Raw genomic sequence first — 20850 nt, 5'->3', positions numbered from 1 at the left:
AGCTTTCCTGGGAGAGACAAAGGACTTCTTAGACTCATGCAGTGGCCCCATTAGAAAAGGGCTCGTTGGGTATGTATAAGCTGCTTGTGTTCCTGCCTTCTTTGGCCAGTGCTCCTGGGTAAGTGATGCACTTAGGGTATCATTCTAGAGTAGGAGAGCTGGCTTCAGAGAACCTGTCAAGGGAACTGCAGCCTGACAGAGTGGGTGAGGGAATGTGCAGAGATGGGGCAAAATGGAGGAGACAAAAGGCAGCAAACACTAGAAAAACAGAGAATGGAGAGGTTAGAGAAAAAGAGAAACTGAGATGTCTGGGAGGCAGGAGGTGATCATGTTTGGGAAACCCATGGTTGAGGGGGCTTAGTACCAAGGCTTAGTTTACATAGAGGAAGAATTATAGCAAAGAAAAGAGAGAATTGAGAAAGGAGACTGTGAGAGAAAAATAGGAAATCTGGTGCTAGAAACCAAGTAGGGACAAGAGGGTACACTGCTTCAACTTTGAGTTGAAAAGCCTACTGCCAGGTCAAAGCCTTGGCCTCTTACACAGGCCCATCTCCACTATGTGCAGGGGTTTGAGGTGAGATAGACACAGGGCCAGTTGTTATTTCCCTCTGGGTCCTCCAAGTCTTCTTCTTGCCATTTTTCAAGCTGTTCCTCTGACTCCAGAAAAGAAATTCCTTCTGTATTTCAGGGTATCTGGGTCCTTTGGGAGAGGGAAACATCAGGAACCCAGATACTTTCACTGAGGCACACACCTTATAGACAATGAGAAACATGGTGTTGAAAATCTTGGTATTCTTCCTTCCTTCCTTTTTCCCTTCCCCGTCTTCTCTCCCTCTCTCCCTTCCTTCCTTCTCTCTCTCTGTCTTCCTTTCTGAGAGAGTCTCACTATGTAGCTCAGACTAACCTTGAATTTGTAATCCTCCTGCCTTAGCTTCCTGAGTGTTGATATTGTAGGTATGTGCCTGGCCTTCCTTAAAATTTTGTGTAAGAGCAAATGAAACTACCATTTCTCCAACTCTCAAGCTCTTCAACTCTCACTTTCCTTTCAGGCCCCATGTGCCCCACATGATAAGGCAACATCTTCTTCAAAAGTAGCCCATGTGGGCTGGAGGGAAAGCTTAACAGTTAAGGCATTTTCCTGCAAAGCCAAAGGACCCTCGTTTGATTCCCCAGGACCCTTGCTAGCCAGATGCACAAAGGGGCACATGTGTCCTGAGTTCATTTGCAGTGGCTGAAGGCCCTGGTGAGCTCATTCTTTCTCTCTCTTTCTCTCTCTCCCCCAGTTTCTCTGTCAAATAAAAAAATAAAAATAAAATATTTGACAAAAAAGTAGCCCATGCCTGGGAAAAGGTTCAGTTAACAGGTACAAAAACACTGCCAATACCCAAATACACTGTGATAAGCCCCTCAGAGAGTCTGAAGAAAAGGGACTGAAGGACCCCAGTTCACTGCCTGCCTAGGGGCTTCAGAGAATGGGGATTGAAGAGATTTTCATGGGAACCATGACTCCCAGAACATTGGAGATACAGTGGATTGGATTCAGGAACTATGGGCCATATCTTGGCTTTGCTGCTGACTGTTCTGGTTCTTGTCACCAGGTCCTAGCCTAACTCTCCAGACCCTGGCTCTTCTTTATGAAAAGTAGGGTAGTGAATGGCACAACCTCTTGACTTCTAAATTGTCAAGTTCTTTCTTCTCCTCTTCCTCCCTCTTCTTTCCTTCTTCTCCTCTTCTTTTTAAAACTAATTATCCCAAGCTGACCTCATATTCACTATATAAATGAGGATGGCCTTGAACATTTGATCCTCTTGCCTCTACCTCCTGAATGTTGGAATGGGATTACAGATATGGGCCATCACACAGTTTATTTCATGTTGAGGGTTACCCTTGGGGTTTTGTTTATATTAGGCAAGCAGTCTACCAACTGAGCTACATTTCCAGCCTTGGTTTTGCTTTTTGCAGAGCTAGGGCTCAAATCCTTCCTTTCTTCCTCCATTCCTTCCTTTCTTCTTTCCTTCCTTCCTTCCTTCTCTCTGTCTTCCTTTCTGAAAGAGTCTCACTATGTAGCTCAGACTAACTTTGAATTTGCTAATTGAATGTAATTCTCTGTACCACTGAGCTATGCCTCCAGGCCAGTTCCTAAATTTTGACTGTCTGTGGTTTAAAATTAACTCTAGAAGCTGGGCATGGCAAGCATATATCTGTAAACCCAGAATTTGAGAAATAGAGGCAGAAGAATCAGAAGTTTAAGGTCATTCCTCAACTATGTAGTAAGTTCAAAGCTACTCTAGGCTACATAAAGCCCTGTCTCAAAAAGAAAATGAAATGAAATAAGAAGCCAGTAAAAAGGGCTTGGGATGTACTTTAGTGGTAAGTGCTTGCTTAGTGAGTTTGAAGCCCTTTGTTTGATACAAAATCAATGCACAAAAATCAGAAGCATTTCTGTATGCAAATGACAAAGACACAGAAAAAGAAATAAAGGACATAGTCCCATTTTCAATAGCAACAAAAAAAAATAAAATACCTTGGAATAACGTTAACCAAGGAAGTAAAAGATCTATACAACGAAAATATAAAAACTCTCAAAAAAGAAATTGAGGAGGACTTGAAACGATGGAAAGACCTCCCATGCTCCTGGATAGGCAGAATTAACATTGTGAAGATGACAATCCTACCAAAGGCAATATATAGATTTAACACAATTCCAATTAAAATCCCTACAGTGTTCTTCACAGACATAGAAAAAATGATCTCAAATTTCATATGGAAAGGCAGAAGGCCTTGCATATCCAAACATATCCTCAGCAGAAGAAATACCTCTGGTGGCATCACCATACCCGATATAAAGTTATACTACAAAGCCATAGTAATAAAAACAGCATGGTACTGGCATAAAAACAGGAGTATAGACCAATGGAATAGACTTGAGGACCCGGATTTTGGGCCAAGCAACTATAGCTACTTGATATTCGACAAAGGCCCAAACAATATAGACTGGAAAAAAGATAGCATCTTCAACAAATGGTGCTGGACAAACTGGATAACCACATGCAGGAAACTAAAACTTGGTCCACACATTTCACCATGCACTACACTCAAATCCAAATGGATCAAAGACCTCAACATAAGACCAGATACTCGAAAACTACTGGAAGAAAATTTAGGAAGTACTTTCCATGATATAGGAATGGAAAAAGACTTCCTGAATAAAACCCCAGTGGCTCAAGTTCTTAAACAGTCACTCAACCATTGGGATCATATGAAGCTGAAGAGTTTCTTTACAGACAAGCATATAATAAGCAAAGCCAATAGAATACCCACAGAATGGGAGAAAATATTTGCAGGTTATCCAACTGATAGAGGCCTTATCTCTAGAATTTACAAAGAACTCAAAAGTCTAAACAATAAGAAGACAAATACCCCACTCACAAAATGGGGCACAGAGTTAAACAGGCAATTCACAGAGGAAGAGATACAAATGGCAAACACACACCTAAGAAAATGTTCATCATCCCTAATCATCAGAGAAATGCAAATTAAAACAACTATGAGATTCTACCTTACCCCAATAAGGATAGCCAACATCAAAAGGTCAAATGAAAATAAATGCTGGCGAGGATGTGGAGAAGCAGGGACACTCATTCACTGTTGGTGGGAATGCAGGATGGTACAACCACTTTGGAAAGCAATATGGAGACTCCTGAAAAAGCTGACTATAGAAATACCAACAGACCCAGTTATACCATTACTGGGCATGTACCCTAAAATCTTCAAACCAAAAGCCAGAGAGATTTGCTCAACCATGTTTGTAGCAGCTCAATTCGTAATAGCTAAAAGCTGGAATCAACCCAGATACCCATCATTAGAAGAATGGATAACAAAGATGTGGTATATCTACACAATGGAATTCTATATAGCAGTAAGAAAAAATGACATAAAGAAATTTGAGGAAAAATGGTAGAACCTGGAACAGATCATTCTCAGTGAACTTACCCAATCACAGAAAAAAAATTGACACATAGTCTCACTCATCTGCAACACCTAACCTGAATCTGCCCAAGATGCCTTACATACCCAGCAAGTACCTCATGGACTAGACAATAAGATGAATGGGAGGGTGGGGAAGGAATCAAAGGGTGGAAAACAGTAATCCGGACCCAAATGGCAATGGTACCATAAAATTCTACTTCCTAAAAGACAGACCAAATGGCTGAACCTTCACTAGTCCCTTACAGGAGGCACCTGAACCACAAGACACTGGAGAGGGTAGGATCAAGACTGACCTAAATCTCCTACATCTTCCTTCCCTCCCTCTCCCCCTTTCCCCTCTATCTCTCTCCTCTCTAACTCTTGTATATTAGTTATCTTTTTCCTCAATTTCTTAGTGGACACTGACTTGTAACCCCCACTTCCAGCTTGGGCCTACCATCCACAATGAGCTTTTGATCAGAGAAACCTACAAGGTTTCCCAAAACAATGACAGACTTCTGTCAGAGTACTTGATGACCCACCAAAGGCCAGTGGTAAGACCCTATTGCTGAAGACTCCGTACGCAGCTGACGCGTAAAATGGAATGACATGGCTGGAAGCCAGGAGAGAGTCAGTCCCCAGACAGTCAGCGTGTCTAGTGCCAGAAGGCGCTACATAGGTGACTGGGGGAAATGACCAAGATCTGTCCAAGCAACACATTGTCTAACCTAATTAGCAACAAATAACCGGATGTGATGCCCACACAAGTACAATAGTGGTACACAGCCATGGTGAGGAATCAATTGCTCTTGATTTGGCTAACTGATCCACTCAGTGGTACTAGACCCTTAGTTGGAGCTGGGAAACAAGTCAGAACCATACCCAAACACAAGCCCACTCTACAATATCAAGCTACCATCAATCACGGGGTATAAGAGGGCCTACACCTATCAAACGTCTATCAAAAAAGTAAGTGTTATCTCAATATTCCGGGTGCTAAGTTACTCTCCGTTGGAGAATCTGCTTCTCTTTTCCAGATAGATGCAGATCCTAAGAAGAGAGCTGCCCCAACATACCTCAAAAGGGGCCCAACTGAAACTAAGGACAACTGGCGAAATAAGCAAGGGTGATGTTTTCCTGTGAACCGGATACCAGCACAAAGGGGAAGGAGATCAACGCAGAGAAAAATCAACTCCTACCAAATCAGAGAGCCAGAGCCTCAGAGGCCCCCAACACCTCAGCACTGAAGCAGACCAAAAATGAACCCAACATGGCTCAGGGAAATCTTGCGGAAGAGGGGGCGGAAAGAATGTCAGAGTTACATGTTGGGTCATGATTTGCAGAGACATTTATCATACTAATAACTGGGGGCTAACTCCACAATGCACGACCCATTTTCATTAACAAGGAGGGTCTAATGGGAGGGGGTAGATCACAGATGAGCCTAAATAATGGTACCAAACTGCCTGTATTTACTGAAAAGAAAACTAATAAATTAAATTAAAAAAAAAACTAATAGTACAGTAGCGGAGCCAAGATATACAGGCAAGTGTGATGGCTCACATTTGTAATCCCAGCATTCAGGAGGCTGAAACAGGAGAAGCACCATGAATCTGAGGCCCACCTGGGCTACATAATGAATTTTGAGCATAGAGGGAAGAGGAGGACAGGGATAGAAAGGCATCCTTGTGATGACTTGAGGAAGTGTGGGATACTCTGGAGCTCTGACTCCCATGACAACATGCAGCAGGACCAGAAAGGTGGTGGAAATGGCAGAAGAGATGGTGCTGAGCAATAGAGAGAATTATGAGGGTCTGGGTGGGGAAAGCCAGCCACTAGAATGTGCAAACAGTCCCGCTGCCTGGGACAGCTTCTTGGGGACTGGAGTCCCTCAGTCCTATTCTTCCTTGATTCCTAAGTGACTTGCCAAAAACTCACATATATTTGAGAGTAGGATCTAAGTTTAAACCTACTGGCACGTTTCCCAGCCCTGAGCTATCTCTACAGCATGTACTGGCACCACTTGGCCCCAGATCAGTGAGAAAGCCTGAGATTTCCACAAAGGAGCTGTGGTGGTGAAAGTCCCTCTGGGGAAAACTCTGATTCTATATGGGTTGTGGGGAGGGCAGAGGTAGATTAGGCAAAGGAAACATGGAAATGCAGTGGCTCCTGGCATGAATAGCACAGGAGGTAGCCTGACAGCCCCATTTCCCTGCCCTACAGTTAGTAAATTCCATCTCTAACACTGTTGGAGGTTCACAAATGATCACCAATCTGGGTGGCCACTGGAATGTTAAAGCTAATACTATAGCAAGCGCATGATAGGGGAGGAGATCCATACTTACAGGGTACCCAGAGGGCAACGGTCCCAGTGGCCTTCTCTCAGAGAGCCATCACTGTCCATCAGGCTAGAAGAGCCTGAATCCAAGGGCACCAAAACCACACAGGCCTATGTGTCCAATTATCCAAGACCCTATTGATCAGGGACATGCAAAAATAGAGGCTCCTGATATAAGAGGTCCTGCCAAGACAAGCAACTAAATACTAGCCAAGGGCTTAACAAGACATGTAATTAGGACAAACATTTTGCCAGCCTGGGGAACAGAGGCCTGTAGCTCTATAGACTTGGGGGCTTCCATAGTAAAATGAGTTGAATGGCTGAATGGAAGGGGTTATGCTGTCAGGTTGACATAAGGATAAATTGAGACATAATCTGGCATAAAGCTGAGAAGTTTAATGCTGGGAGTAGGGAGTGCAATGAAGCCAGGAAGAGAGTAGGCACCTTTGTTGCCGCAGGGGAAGGTCCACATACCCTAAGAGCTGTCCTTTTTGTGGGTTTGCAGGGGCCAGCTTGCTTTATTCAGAATGTGATATACTGCCTGAGCTGAACCAAAGGCCTAAGTCCTCTATGACAGGGAGGCATGCCTAGCTAACACCTGTTTCCAGGTACTTCTTGTTAGATAGCTTCCCCCACAGTCTGGCTTCTTAGAGAGGCTGACATGCGAGTTGTTTGGATCTTCATTGCCAGTTTGCCTTTTATTTGCTGATGCAGTGTCTATTCTCTGCTTTTATGTTGGGTTAAATGCCTCACATGGGTGCGTAATGCAACCCATGGGGCCGCTTTCCTCCAAGACCGACACCTATAGGCCACCTCTTTCTAGTTTCATCCTTTACTTTTTTTTTTTAAATTATTTATTTATTTGAGAGCGACAGACACAGAGAGAAAGACAGATAGAGGGAGAGAGAGAGAATGGGCGCGCCAGGGCTTCCAGCCTCTGCAAACGAACTCCAGACGCATGCGCCCCCTTGTGCATCTGGCTAACGTGGGACCTGGGGAACCGAGCCTTGAACCGGGGTCCTTAGGCTTCACAGGCAAGCGCTTAACTGCTAAGCCATCTCTCCAGCCCTCATCCTTTACTTTTAGTCTACATCTTTCTGTTAGGCTGAGCTCATTCCTGTTGTCTGCTCAGTTGCCTAGCAAAGGGAACAGAAATTTTTGGCTCTTTGGAGGTTGTTTACTCAGCATTTTCCTGGACACTCTGAAGAGGCCTGGGAACAGGGCAGCTGTGTCAGACTCTGCTCATAGCAGGCCCTGACTGACATCCTGGGCATCGGAGGAGTTGGGGGAGCTGAGTGTGGTGGGCAATGAAAGTCTGATGGGTCACTGTCTCATTTATTCAAGAAGGGTGTGGGTTTATAAACACTTGCGAAAGGTTGAGAAGGTATATACAGACTGTAAGGTGATTGGATACATAGGTTTATGAGTTGCTATCTAGTTGGCTGATGTTGGATGGCAGAAGTTGTGAGGGAGAAATTGCAAGGGAGATAACAGAAGCTGTGGGAACAGCTATGTGACTTCAGCCATATATTGGATGGCTGCAGCAGCAGGGAGACTGTTTACTACCACATAAGAGTCTCTTGGGCAGCTGGCCACAAGGTCAGGAACTGTGTGTTTGCGGGGGGGACAGAACCTTAGACTGTGGAATGCTCAGGTGCTTTGGGATGTGGGGAGGGCCCACTGGTCCTGTTTCCTCTGGGTGAAGATGATACACACTACGACCTTGAGAAAAGGGAGGGCCAGCTCCTGCACCACAGTGGGTTCCCGACGATAAGGTGGGCTGCAACCCCCACAGCCCAAAGTCCCTGGCCATGTCCAATAGCCCAGGCCAGCTTTCTCACAGTCCCAGCCCATGATCAGCAATGCCCGACATGCCACTCTTCTCCTGACATTATTCTAGGGCAGCACTATATACACACCTAAAAATAAAATTGACATGGCCCAGCCTGCTAGAGCTAAGATCTTGCTGAATGCAGGTAGGAAAAATTATAGAAAAGTTCCCAACTGCTATGGAACCAGTGCTATGCAGAACAAGTACAGGGGGTGATTAGCATGAAGCACACAGGGCTTTATTTTTTACTTCAGCCCAGGCAGGCCTCTCTGAGAAAGCCCTTACCTATGAGCTAAGCCCTGATGGACAATGGGCATCAGGCATGAACAAGCAGGACAAGAGCATGTGAACATCCATGGAGAGCTAGACCCCTTATGGACTTAAAAGATGTAGGCAGGTGCTAGATCCTGCCAGGCATATAGACTGCAAGATGAATTATGGATATTAAGTAACAGTGAGGTACTGTGGACCAAGCAATAATATGTGCACACTTTGGAATGATGATGATGGTGATGACGATGATGATGATGATGATGTGTGTGTGGGATGTGTGTGGTGTTTATGCATGTATATATGTATGTTCATATGTGTGAGGGGCACAGGTATGTGTATATGTTAGTTGACTTCTTATTGCTGGGACAAAATACCTGAAAAAAAAAATAAATTTAAGGGAAGAAGGATTGATTTCAGCTTACAGTTCCAAATTACCATCCATCATGATGGGAAAGGTATGGCCACAGAACCTTGAGGCAGAGAGTGATGAATGCAGAATGCTCAGCCAGCTCTCTCCTTTGCAAATATATGTTTATTTATTTATTTGCAGAGAGAGAGAGAGAGGGAGAGGATGAATGAGAATGTGCATGCCAGGGCCTCTTGCTGCTGCAAACTCCAGAAGAATGTGTCACTTTGGGCATCTGGCTTTAAATGGGTACTGGGGAATCAAACTAAGGCCATTAGGCTTTGCAAGCAAATGCCTCAACCACTGAGTCATCTTTTTATCCCTCTTCTCTTTATACATCCCAGAATCCCAGCCCAGAGGATAGTGCTGTCCAAGTTAGCGTGGGCACACTTCAGCTAATCTAATTTAGAAACTCACAGACATGACCAGAGATTTGTTTCCATGGTAATTATAAATCCTATCAAGTGCCATCATGGTGGGTGTGAGTGCATGCTTGTGTGTGGAAGGCAAAGGTCAATGCTGATGGAAGGTATTTAGGTATGGGTCCATGCAAGAAGAAACAGATGCAGGTGAGATGGTGTAGAGATCTGAAAGTTATGAACAGTCAGATGCTCTTGACTTTGCAGAGATTAAGAAAGTTTTTTTAAAATTTTTATTTTAGAGAGAGAGAGAATTGGTGTGCCAGGGCCTCAGCCACTGAAATCAAACTCCAGATTCTTGCACTGCCTAGTGGGCATGTGCAACTCTGTGTTTGCCTCGCCTTTGTGCTTCTGGCTAAGGTGGGCTCTGGAGAGTCAATCACAGGTCCTTAGGCTTCACAGGCAAGTGCCTTAACTGCTAAGCCATCTCTCCAGCCCCAGTGTTTGTTTTAATTCACTTCATAAGATCATATCAGAACTATCATAGTGGGTCACAAATATAATTATAAAACAATATGTTTTTGATTAGTTAGCTTATTTAAACAGAAAACACTCTACCCTAATCCTAACAGAATGATTATACTCAGAGTGACCTCAGCTCCAGACAAATGTTCTCAAGAATAACAAGAACAGGTTTCCCAGAACATTTGCCTTCCAGTTGCGCTGTGTGCAGTGCCTCTTCTGTGCCTTGTTTCTCAGGTCAAGCTTGAAGGCTGAAAGCCACATTTTATTCATGGGCTGGCTACATTTCCCGCTTTTTGTTTATTTGGCATATGATGATACAACACAGCAAATGTTGCAGCTTTATCCCTGATTATTTGTTGTTGTTAGGAGTTTTGTCTCCATACTATACAAAAAAGGCAAGTTATACAAACAATTATTAATAGCAATCCCACAGAGATACCCCCAGACCATTTGAAATGGTTAAGTGGATTTAGTGTACTGAGCCTTTTAGAAATTCCTTGAATAATATTTTTGTCATCTATAATAGCTATTTTTTTGTTAAAAGTAGAAGATACTTGTTGTTGTAACTTAAGGACTTTCTTCAGTTACGTTGTTATGATTCAGTAAATGTTTCCTAACATTTCCCATAGAAATTGAGTTTCATTATAAGGAATAGGACTTATGCACTAATTGTTTATATTTTAATCACATTTTAAATTGATTTGTCATTGTAGACTAACAATTTGATCTCCAAGTGTTGCAGTCAGGCCCGCATTGCTGGTAGAAATCACCTGACCAAGAGCAGCTTGTGGGAAAATAGAGGTTTATTTTGGCTTATAGGCTCTAGCAGGAAGCTCCACGATGGCAGGGAAAATGACAACATGAACAAAGGGTAGACATCACCCTCTGGCCAACATAAGGTGGATCAGGACTGTGTGCCAAACACTTGCAAGGGGAAACTGGCTATAACACCCATAAGCCCGCTCCCAACAATGCACTCCCTCCAGGAGGTGTTAATTCCCAAATCTCTATCAGCTGGGAACCTGGCATGCAGAACACCTAAGTTTATGGGAGACACCTGAATCAAACCACCACAGCAAGCATTACTACTGATTGTTGTAAATCAATTACTTCAGCATTGATTTCACTATCAATCTGTCTTTGGGTCATCCAAAGATTGGCAGAGTTCTTATGCCATTCAGTTACACATCCAGTAGTCCGTCTGTATGGTAGAATGGAGAGCAGCCCTGTCACAGCAGCAGTGGTTGGACAGCTATCAGCCTTGTGAGTATTAGGCAACAATTAGTCCTATAATATGTTTGGCACATTTCAAAAGTTGATCCATCAAGTAATGAAGTTTCAACATTGCAGGTGAATCCTATCACTTATGATGTATTTGTACAGGCATAATCTTGTTTGTGTTTTTAAAATATAAATACTTTCTGAAGAGAAATTCACAGAAATACTTCTATTCAAACAGGTATTCAAAGTACAATTTGAAGAAAAGACAAAATAACTTGTATTCCAAACAATTGGCCCTATCATAAACATAAAAGGTAATCGAACACAAAGTGAAATGTAATGAGATTTATTCTGAGTAAATGACAAATTTGTATCATCAGTAGTAACATTTTTGTTTATTTTTCCTACCCATCTATGCATCTATGCATTGGCTGACTAAACTATGTCTTCCTCAATTGCTGTCCACCTTATTTATTGAGATAGGGTCTCTCATTGAACCCAGAGTTCACAGATCCAGTTTGGCTAGTCTAGGTAAATAGCTTGTCCTGAGGATCTGCCTGTTCCTGCTTCCCAAGTACACACCACGACACATAGTATTTGTGTGGGTGCAGAGGTCAAACTTGGATCCTCATGCTGACTGAGCCAGTAACTTTGCAGTGATCTCTCTGAATGCTATGACTGGAAAAAGCGGTTGGGAGCCAGGGTGGCCATTCAGATAGAAGATGCTGGTTTAGTGGCAGCAGCAGCAGTAGCAATCTGGAAGGTGTAAATAACCAGCAGAGGTTCTGCTCTCATACGGTCATCGTCCCAAGGATTGTTGCCTTTGCAGAACTGCCCAAGTCTGCAGAGACAAGCAGTCAGTCAATGCTGAGCATTTGGTGAAGTGAGGCACAGAGCTAAGTATTCTAGATACCTTACTCTTTGGTATTATTGGTATCTGCCATTGTCCTAGTTTCATAGGTAAGTACCCCAAACCTCAGAAGTCAGGTAATTTGCCAAGTCACAGCAAATGTTGGTCAGCCTAACTTTAGATACTAGGCTCTTAATGCCTCCATGACCTCATTGGATTCTGCCTTTACTTGCTCATATAAGGCTCAGAAAGAATCTTGTTAAGGGCCAGAGAGATGGCTTAGTAGTTAAACCCTTTCCTGTGAAGCCTAAGGAGCCCTGTTTGAGGCTTGATTCCCAAGGACTCAGGTTAGCCAGATACACAAGGGGGTGCACACATCTGGAATTTGTTTGCACTGGCTGGAAGCCCTGGCATGCCCATTCTCTCTCTCTCTTCCCCTGCCTGTCGCTCTCAAATAAATAAATAAAAATAAACAAAAAAGTTTTAAGAAGAATCTTGTTAAGGGATGTCAACAGCAGGGGTCTGACAGGAGTCACAACAAAAACAAGTAAATAGCAAATCACCATTGTTCCTATAATAACACATTCCTACTTCCGTACCTTCTGACCAGTTCAGGAGAAATGGTCTATCTTAAATGCCACAGTCATTAACCCAGCTTTCTTAAGTTTCTCCTTGCTTACTAGAAAATGGAACCATATTCCGTAGGCTGACTTTGAAAGTTCAGATTTATATCACCAAGGAAAATAATTCAGAATCACTTGGTGTGGTGGTGCATGCGTATAAACTCAGTACTTTGGAGGTGGAAGCAGGAGGATCAGTTTAAGGTCATCCTCAACTACATAATGAGTTCAAGGCCAGCCTGGGATATATTATACTTTGTCTCAACTCCCCCCTCACACACACACACAAAAAAAAAACCAAACAACTGTCACATCCCAATCCATACCTCATACCTAACACCAAAGAACCTCAACTAGTCTTTCCAACTGTACCTGCTAAAGCTGCTAAACTAGTGTTTACCAACCAGGCACTTCTTCACTTGGGCATCACCTCAGATCTTCTAATTTGCCCAGCGTGTGGGAGACAATACTTCCAGAAGCTCCAAGACAAGCCATGAAGCATTAAGCATTTCCTGCTTTCTCTTTCCTGTTCTCTCTCCTCAGAAGTTGTATTTCCATCCTCTGTCATCCTGGTTTTGGAGCTCATCTGTTTTGGCTTCCATATGAAGCAGACACACTTTCCTAGCCTAGGGTTGCTCTTGGGAGCTTGGCCACAAAATACTACAGTGGAAGTCACACTTCTTAGGCCATAACTACCATGCTGACCTCCTCCTGGCCCTGGGACCACTTTGACAATCACAGAAGAAACACCAGGAGTTGGAGAATTTATTCATTCAACAGATGTTTATTAAGTAATTACTGTATTCCAGGTGCCACTCCAGGTGTTATATCAATCATGCTTAGAGTATTTTGAGTCAGTGTCTTCCTCATACTGACTTCTAGAAGTGTCTTCCCTAATCTTGAATTCTAGAAGCAATAGTGGAAAAATACCCAGTGGTGGATGCAACACGGGTCAGTTGATTCTCTTGCTAATACACACAAATGGTTTCACCTCCCTATATTGGGTAAAGGGCTGGTGGTCCTGCCTTCCTCGCTCAGCGTCTTTACACTGTCCTGAGCCCTGCTGCCCAGATGTGAATGCATTTGTATTCTTACAGTTGTGTCCTCTCCATGCACTCTACCTTCTCCTTGGCAGCCCAGAAAGTAGTTCACCAACCAAGAAAAAACAGTGGAAAAGTGATGCATTGTGGGAATTGAAAGTATGGGTTTTTCACCCACCATTCCAGGAAAAACTCAAGATAGTAGGTGTTGGGAAGCAATTCTATCCCCCAGAGTACAGGCGCAGGATTTGTTTTCTCTCTGGGGTATGACTTTTCGAGGCTTGATTCCCCAGGACCCACATTAGCCAGATACACAAGGGGGCGCAGAAAATGGGGCAGAAATGTCCCAATGTCACATTTGTCTCAGAAAATGTGCTACACTTGTCCCCAGGTTCACATTACTCTGCATGTGGTAAACCAAGAATTTAGGACAGATCAATCACCATCTCTCCACTCTGTTGGAGTATTTTCTCCCATCACCTTCATGATTGTTGGGCACTCCTTTTCCTGAATCAGCACAATAAGACCATCTCCTGTAGAGTCACCAGAGGGCCGCTGGGAATAATGACATCCATGATCCCTTTGAAACTTCCATCTGGCAAGCCCAGCTGTGGAACCTCCCACCTGGCATGGCTCACAAAGAGAAATAACCTTTGCTGAGCCTATAATGGGAGCAGTGACTGCAGATGGGTCTCAGGGACTCAGGTGTAAGGCACAGCTCCACCTTGCAGCTGGCTCCAGTGACCTCATCCTCCATGGGTGAAGCCTGTCCCCTGACAGAACTTCGTAAACTTCCCTTGTAGGCAATGTGGTATGTGTTGTAGATGGTAGTCTTGTCACTCAAGGACCCAACAACCACCACCACTCACTCTGATGTCATCACAGAAACATGATTCCAGGAAAATGGGGCAGAAATGTCCCAATGTCACATTTGTCTCAGAAAATGTGCTAGACTTGTCTCCAGGTTCACATCGCTCTGCATGTGGTAGACCAAGAATTTGGGACAGATCAATCACCATCTTTCCACTCTTATTTCAGCACCCCATCAACTCAGTAACAATACCAGAGCTGACCAACAGGCTTTTGTTACTTATTTCAAAGCCACCCCCCAACTGCCATGCCCTTTAGGAGAGATGTGATGTGGGGCAAGTTGTTTAGCCTCTTGGAACCTCAGTGTTTTCACTTGTAAAGTGAGTGTCAGTATTAGTAAGAAAAGGTGCAGAGCACAGTGTAAATAGGAGGCATGAACATATTATGATTCGGAGAACCAGAGTGTGCTACTGAGGGCAACAGTACAACTGCAATCTCAAATGCAAGTCCCAAAGCTTAGCTGAATCTTAAGAACTCTTCTACCACTGAAACCTGTTGCATTTTGGAAGAAAATGAAGCCAAGTTCATTATCACATTGCTTTAGCACAAGAACACATCTTTAGAACACAGCTTGATCAAGATCCCAAATTTCCATGCCTTATAACTTCAGTAAACTAGTTTCTGCTTATAATTTGGTAGGGGTTGGCTTAAGGTTTATTGTTTAATTAGTAATAAAAGACACAGTAACTTCAGGGCTGTTTTAATAAACAAAAATCCCTTCCTCACAACAAACTAAACAGATATAAAGATTTTGCACCTCTTTCCAAAACAGTAAAAACCCTGTTATCAACATGAAGCAACTCACTTGCCTTCCTGTTTGCTGTCACAAGAGACTAACCAATCGTGATTAAAAAGCTCCTTAAATGTTCAGAAGAAGGACTGCCCTTTTTGGTGAGATTTAAAATGGGTGTTGCAACTGACAGAGGCCTAATCTCTAGAATCTACAAAGAACTAAAAAACCTAGGCATTAAAAAGTCAAACAACCCACAGGCAGTTCACAGAGGAAGAAATACAAATGGCAAACACACACTTAAGAAAATGTTCAGCATCCCTAATCATCAGTAAAATGCAAATTAAAACAATGATGAGATTCCACCTTACCAAAGTAAGGATAGCAAACATTGAAAAATCAAATGAAAATAAATGGTGAGGATGTGGAGAAATAGGAACCCTCATCCACTGTTAGCTGGAATGTAAGATGGTACAATCACTTTGGAAAGCAATATGGAGACTCCTAAAAATGCTGACTATAGAGTTACCAACATACCCAGTTATTCCCTTACTGGACGTATTCCCTAAAACTTCCAGGCCTCAGTCCAGAGAGATTTGCTCAACTATGTTTATAGCTGCTCAATTTGTAATAGCTAAGAGCTGGAGTCAACCCAGATGTCCATTACTAGATGAATGAATAACTAATATGTGGTATATCTACATGATGGAATTCTATGTGGCAGTAAGAAAAAAACAACACAATGAAATTTGAAGAAAAATGGCGAAACCTGGGACAGATCATTCTCAGTGAATTGCTGCATAGTCTACTCATCTACAGCACCTAACCTGAATCTACCCAAGATGCACCCAAGATGCTGACATACCTAGCAAGCATCTTGAGGACCAGATAATTATAGGGTGGGTTGGGAGGGAGGAAGGGGAGGGCAAAGGAGGGGGTGGGGGACACAAATCTGGACCCAAATGGCAATGGTACCATAAAATTCTACATCCTAAAAGACAGACCAAATGGTTGAACCTTCACCAGGCCCTTAGAGGGAACACCAGATTCACAAGGTCCTGGAGAGGGTACAACAAAAGCTGTTCATTATCTCCTCCTATTTCTGATTCTCTCTCTATCTCCCTCCCTCTTCTCTCTAACTCTTTTATATTACTTATCTTTTTCTTCCTTCTCTTCATGGGCACTGACTTGTAACTCCCAGTACCAGCAGGTGGCTATCATCCACAGTGAGTTTTTGATCAGAGAGACCTACAAGGTTTCCTAAACAGATTTCTGTCAGAGTACTTGATGACCCACCAAAGGTTAGTGGTAAGACCCTACTGCTGAAGACACCATATGTGGTTGACATGTAACATGGAGTGACATGGCTGGCAGCTGGAAGAGAGTCAGTCCCCAGACAGTTAGTGTGTCTAGTGCCAGAAGGTGCTACATGAGTGACTGGGGGAAAATGACCAATATCTGTCCAAGCAACTCATGGTCTAATCTACTTAGTAGCAAATAACCTGCATGATACTCACATAAGTGCAACAGTGGCGCACAGCCATGGTGGGTAACCAACTGCTTTTGATTTGGCTAACTGTTCTGCTCAGTGGAACTGAACCCATAGCTGGAGCTTGGAAACAAGTCAGAACCAGCTCCAAAATTGAGCCTGCTCTCCATTATCAAGCTACCACCAATCATGGGCTACAAGAGGGCCCACACCTATTAAATTCTCTCTAAAAAAAATAATGGTTATCCCATTTATCTGGTGCTAACTTTACTCTCCATGGGAGAATCTGCTTCTTTTTTTTTTCAGAAAGATGCAGGTCCTAAGGAAAGAACCACCCCATCATACTTCAAAAGGGCCCCAGCTGAAACTAAGAATAATTGGAAAAACAAGTAAGGGTGATGTTTTGTTGGTGAACCTAATACCAGCACAAGGGTGAAGGAGATTGACACAGAGAACAATCAACTCCTACCAAATCAGGGATATCCAAAGACCCAGAGGCCCCCAACACCTCATCACTGAAGCAGACCTAAAAGGAACCCAACATGGCTCAGGGAAATTTGTAGAAAAGGGCATGGAAAGATTGTCCAAGCCACACATTGGGTCATGATACACAGAGACATTTCCTTCTACCCATAACTGACCCATATACCCCAATAAGGAGGGGCCAGGTGGAGGGGTGAGGACAGAGAGGAGGCTAACAATGGTACCAACTTGACTGTGAATACACACTGAGTACAAAACTGATAAAAATAAAAATAAAAATGGGTGTTGCAAAGCAAAGAGTTTTTCAGAGGAGGACATGTTGGGAAGCAGGAACTCTTTCAATGACAAATAAGACTATAAAATGGCATGATATTTCTGCCAAAAATGTTGTCAGTGTATAGGAACAACATGAAAATTTCTATAGCATTATTGACTACTAATTCCACTAACAGAAACTTAAGTTAAGGAAATGAGCTGAAATAATGAAAACAAAGTAAGTATTATGCACAGATAGTTATCAAAGCTTTGTTTCTAACAACAACAAGCTGGTGACACCACAACTATCTAGAAGTTTATTATATGCTTTCTCTGTGATGGACTATTTACTTTTATTGATAATTTTCATACATGTAAAAAATGCGTTCTGATTATTATCCTCTCCCATTACCTTTTTAGGTTCCTCATCCTCTTTCCATTGAACACCTCCTTTTTCTCCCTTTTCTATTTCAATGTTATATTGCCTTCTTGCATCATTCATGACAGAAAATATTAATGGACCTAATATTGTATAGGTCTTGTGCAGGTAATGAAAGTCACTGTGAGGTCGGGAGTACAATGGTGACTTCATGTCCAGAAGACAGCATTCAAAGCCCTCCTCCTCAACCTCTGGATCTTGCAGTCTTTCTCATCCCTCTTCCATAACATTGCCCAAACCTTGCAAGAGGTGATATAGATTTCTGATTTTACACCAAGCACTTATTTCACAGTCATCTATTCTCTGAACTTTGATGCGTTTTGAATCTCTCCATTAGTCACCATCACCTGCAAAAGAAGCATCTCTGGACGGACATGGTGGTGCATGCCTTTAATCCCAGCACTCGGGAGGCAAAGGTAGGAGGAATGTCATGAGTTTGAGGCCGCCCTGAGACTACATAGTGAACTCCAGGGCAGCCTGGACTAGAGACTCTACCTCAAAAAACAAAACAAAACAAAACAAAAGAAGAAGAAGGAGGAGGAGGAGGGGAAGAAGAAGGAGAAAAAGAAGAAGAGGAGGAGGAGGAAGCAGCTTCTCTGACCAAAGCTGAGAATATCACTAATCCATGGGCACACACATCCAGAGGGCAATTTGATGGGCCCAACATATCCATTTAGCAAAATAGCAATAATAGGGCCAGTTATCCTCCCACGCATCGAGTTTAGGCTTGCAGTATTAGACATAAATTCCCTCCTATGGAGTGGATTCAATAGAGAGCAGAGATACATCTTGCCTAGCAGACCAGTTGTAGCTCACAGGGTCCACTGCTAATCAAAACTGTTGATGACTTTTCCAGCAGCCTTCATAGCACTTTCTAGCATTATGATAGCTAGTCTGAAGGAGGAGGCCAGCTCAGCTCCAGCTGGATTTTCCAGTGTTCTGCAACTAATGTAAGTGTCTTCAACAAGAAGCTTTTAGCATCGACTTCTAATGAGCAACCAAAAGCAGTGATAATAAGCTATATTGCTTTGAGGGCTTTATAGATCTCTCTGACCAACACATTATTGGGTGGTATCCCACATCTGGCACTGGAACACATCACTGGGAGTTATCCCACATCTGGCTCCTGGGAGTAGCATTATCTATCCCCAAAGGAAACGTATGTCCAAACCCTGTCTCTTTAAAAAAAAATATACATATGTGTGAGTGTGTGTGTGTGTGTGTATCTCCAAGCTGTCTTTTATATTTACTTGTTTTTATTAATTTGACATGGAGAAAGGATACCAGGGCCTCCACAGCCACTGAAAAATTCCAGAAATATGCACCACCTTGTGCATTTGGCTCTATCTGGGTGCTGAGGAATCAAAACCAGACCATCAGACCCTGTAAGCAATTGCCTCTACCCCCTGAGCCATCTCCCAAGATTCTAAAATTATATTTGGAAATTATATTTTAAAAAGCTAACAAAGAAGTAGATTTCCATATGGCTTTTTCATTACATCTTTAGTTTGATTAACCCTTTTCTCCACTATGCCCCTCCCCTGACCCCACTTAAACCATTCCACCCCTAGTATTCTGCCCTTCTACTTTCTACCCACTATCCCCTTCCCTTAAGTATTTTCTCCCTACATGAGCCCTTTCTAGCTTCTGGACTGTATAGACTCACTCCAACTTATATACAAATCTAAAAAATTGAAGGTATAATCTGCATATAAAAGAGAACATGTGGCATTTATCTTTCTGGGCCTGGATTACCACAGTTACCATGTTATTTTTCATTTCATCCATATTTTTGCAAATTTCATAATTTTCACTTTTTATAGCTGAATAAAATTCCATTGCATAAATGTACTATATCTTCATTATCCATTAAGCAGTTGAAGTTCATCTAGGCTGATAACATATATATGCTTTTGTTAATAGAGTAATAATCATGAATGAGCAAGTATCTCTATAGTAAAGTATAGAATTCTTAAAGTATATGCCCAAGCTGGTTCATATGGTGATTCTATTTTTAGCCTTTTTGAGAAATCTTCATATTTCTTTCCATAATAGTTCTTTCAATTTATGCTCTCACCAAAAGTGGTTCCTCTTTCCTTACATCTTTGCCAGTACTTATTGTCATTTGATTTCTTTTTTTTTTAATTTTTATTAACATTTTTCATGATTATAAAATATATCCCATGGTAATTCCCTCCCTCCCCACCCCCACACTTTCCCGTTTGATATTCCATTCTCAATCATATTACCTCCCCATTACAATCATTGTAATTACATATATACAATATCAACCTATTAACTATCCTCCTCCTTTCCTTTCTCCACCCTTTATGTCTCCTTTTCAACTTACTGGCCTCTGCTACTAAGTATTTTCATTCTCACGCAGAAGCCCAGTCATCTGTAGCTAGGATCCACATATGAGAGAGAACATGTGGCGCTTGGCTTTCTGGGCCTGGGTTACCTGACTTAGTATAATACTTTCCAGGTCCATCCATTTTTCTGCAAATTTCATAACTTCATTTTTCTTTACCGCTGAGTAGAACTCCATGTATAAATGTACCACATCTTCATTATCCACTCATCTGTTGAGGGACATCTAGGCTGGTTCCATTTCCCAGCTATTATAAATTGAGCAGCAATAAACATGGTTGAGCATGTACTTCTAAGGAAATGAGATGAGTCCTTTGGATATATGCCTAGGAGCGCTATAGCTGGGTCATATGGTAAATCAATCTCTAGCTGTTTTAGGAACCTCCACACTGTTTTCCACAATGGCTGGACCAGATTGCATTCCCACCAGCAGTGAAGAAGGCTTCCTTTTTTTCCACATCCCCGCCAACATTTATGATCATTTGTTTTCATGATGGTGGCCAATCTCACAGGAGTGAGATGGAATCTCAATGTAGTTTTAATCTGCATTTCCCTGATGACTAGTGACGTAGAACATTTTTTTAGATGCTTATATGCCATTCGTATTTCTTCCTTTGAGAACTCTCTATTTAGCTCCATAGCCCATTTTTTGATTGGCTTGTTTGATTCCTTATTATTTAACTTTTTGAGTTCTTTGTATATCCTAGATATTAATCCTCTATCAGATATATAGCTGGCGAAGATTTTTTCCCATTCTGTAGGTTGCCTCTTTGCTTTTTTCA

Source organism: Jaculus jaculus, chromosome 6 (assembly GCF_020740685.1).
Source record: "Jaculus jaculus isolate mJacJac1 chromosome 6, mJacJac1.mat.Y.cur, whole genome shotgun sequence".
NCBI lineage: Eukaryota > Metazoa > Chordata > Mammalia > Rodentia > Dipodidae > Jaculus > Jaculus jaculus.
Note: the sequence above shows the minus strand (reverse complement) of the source record.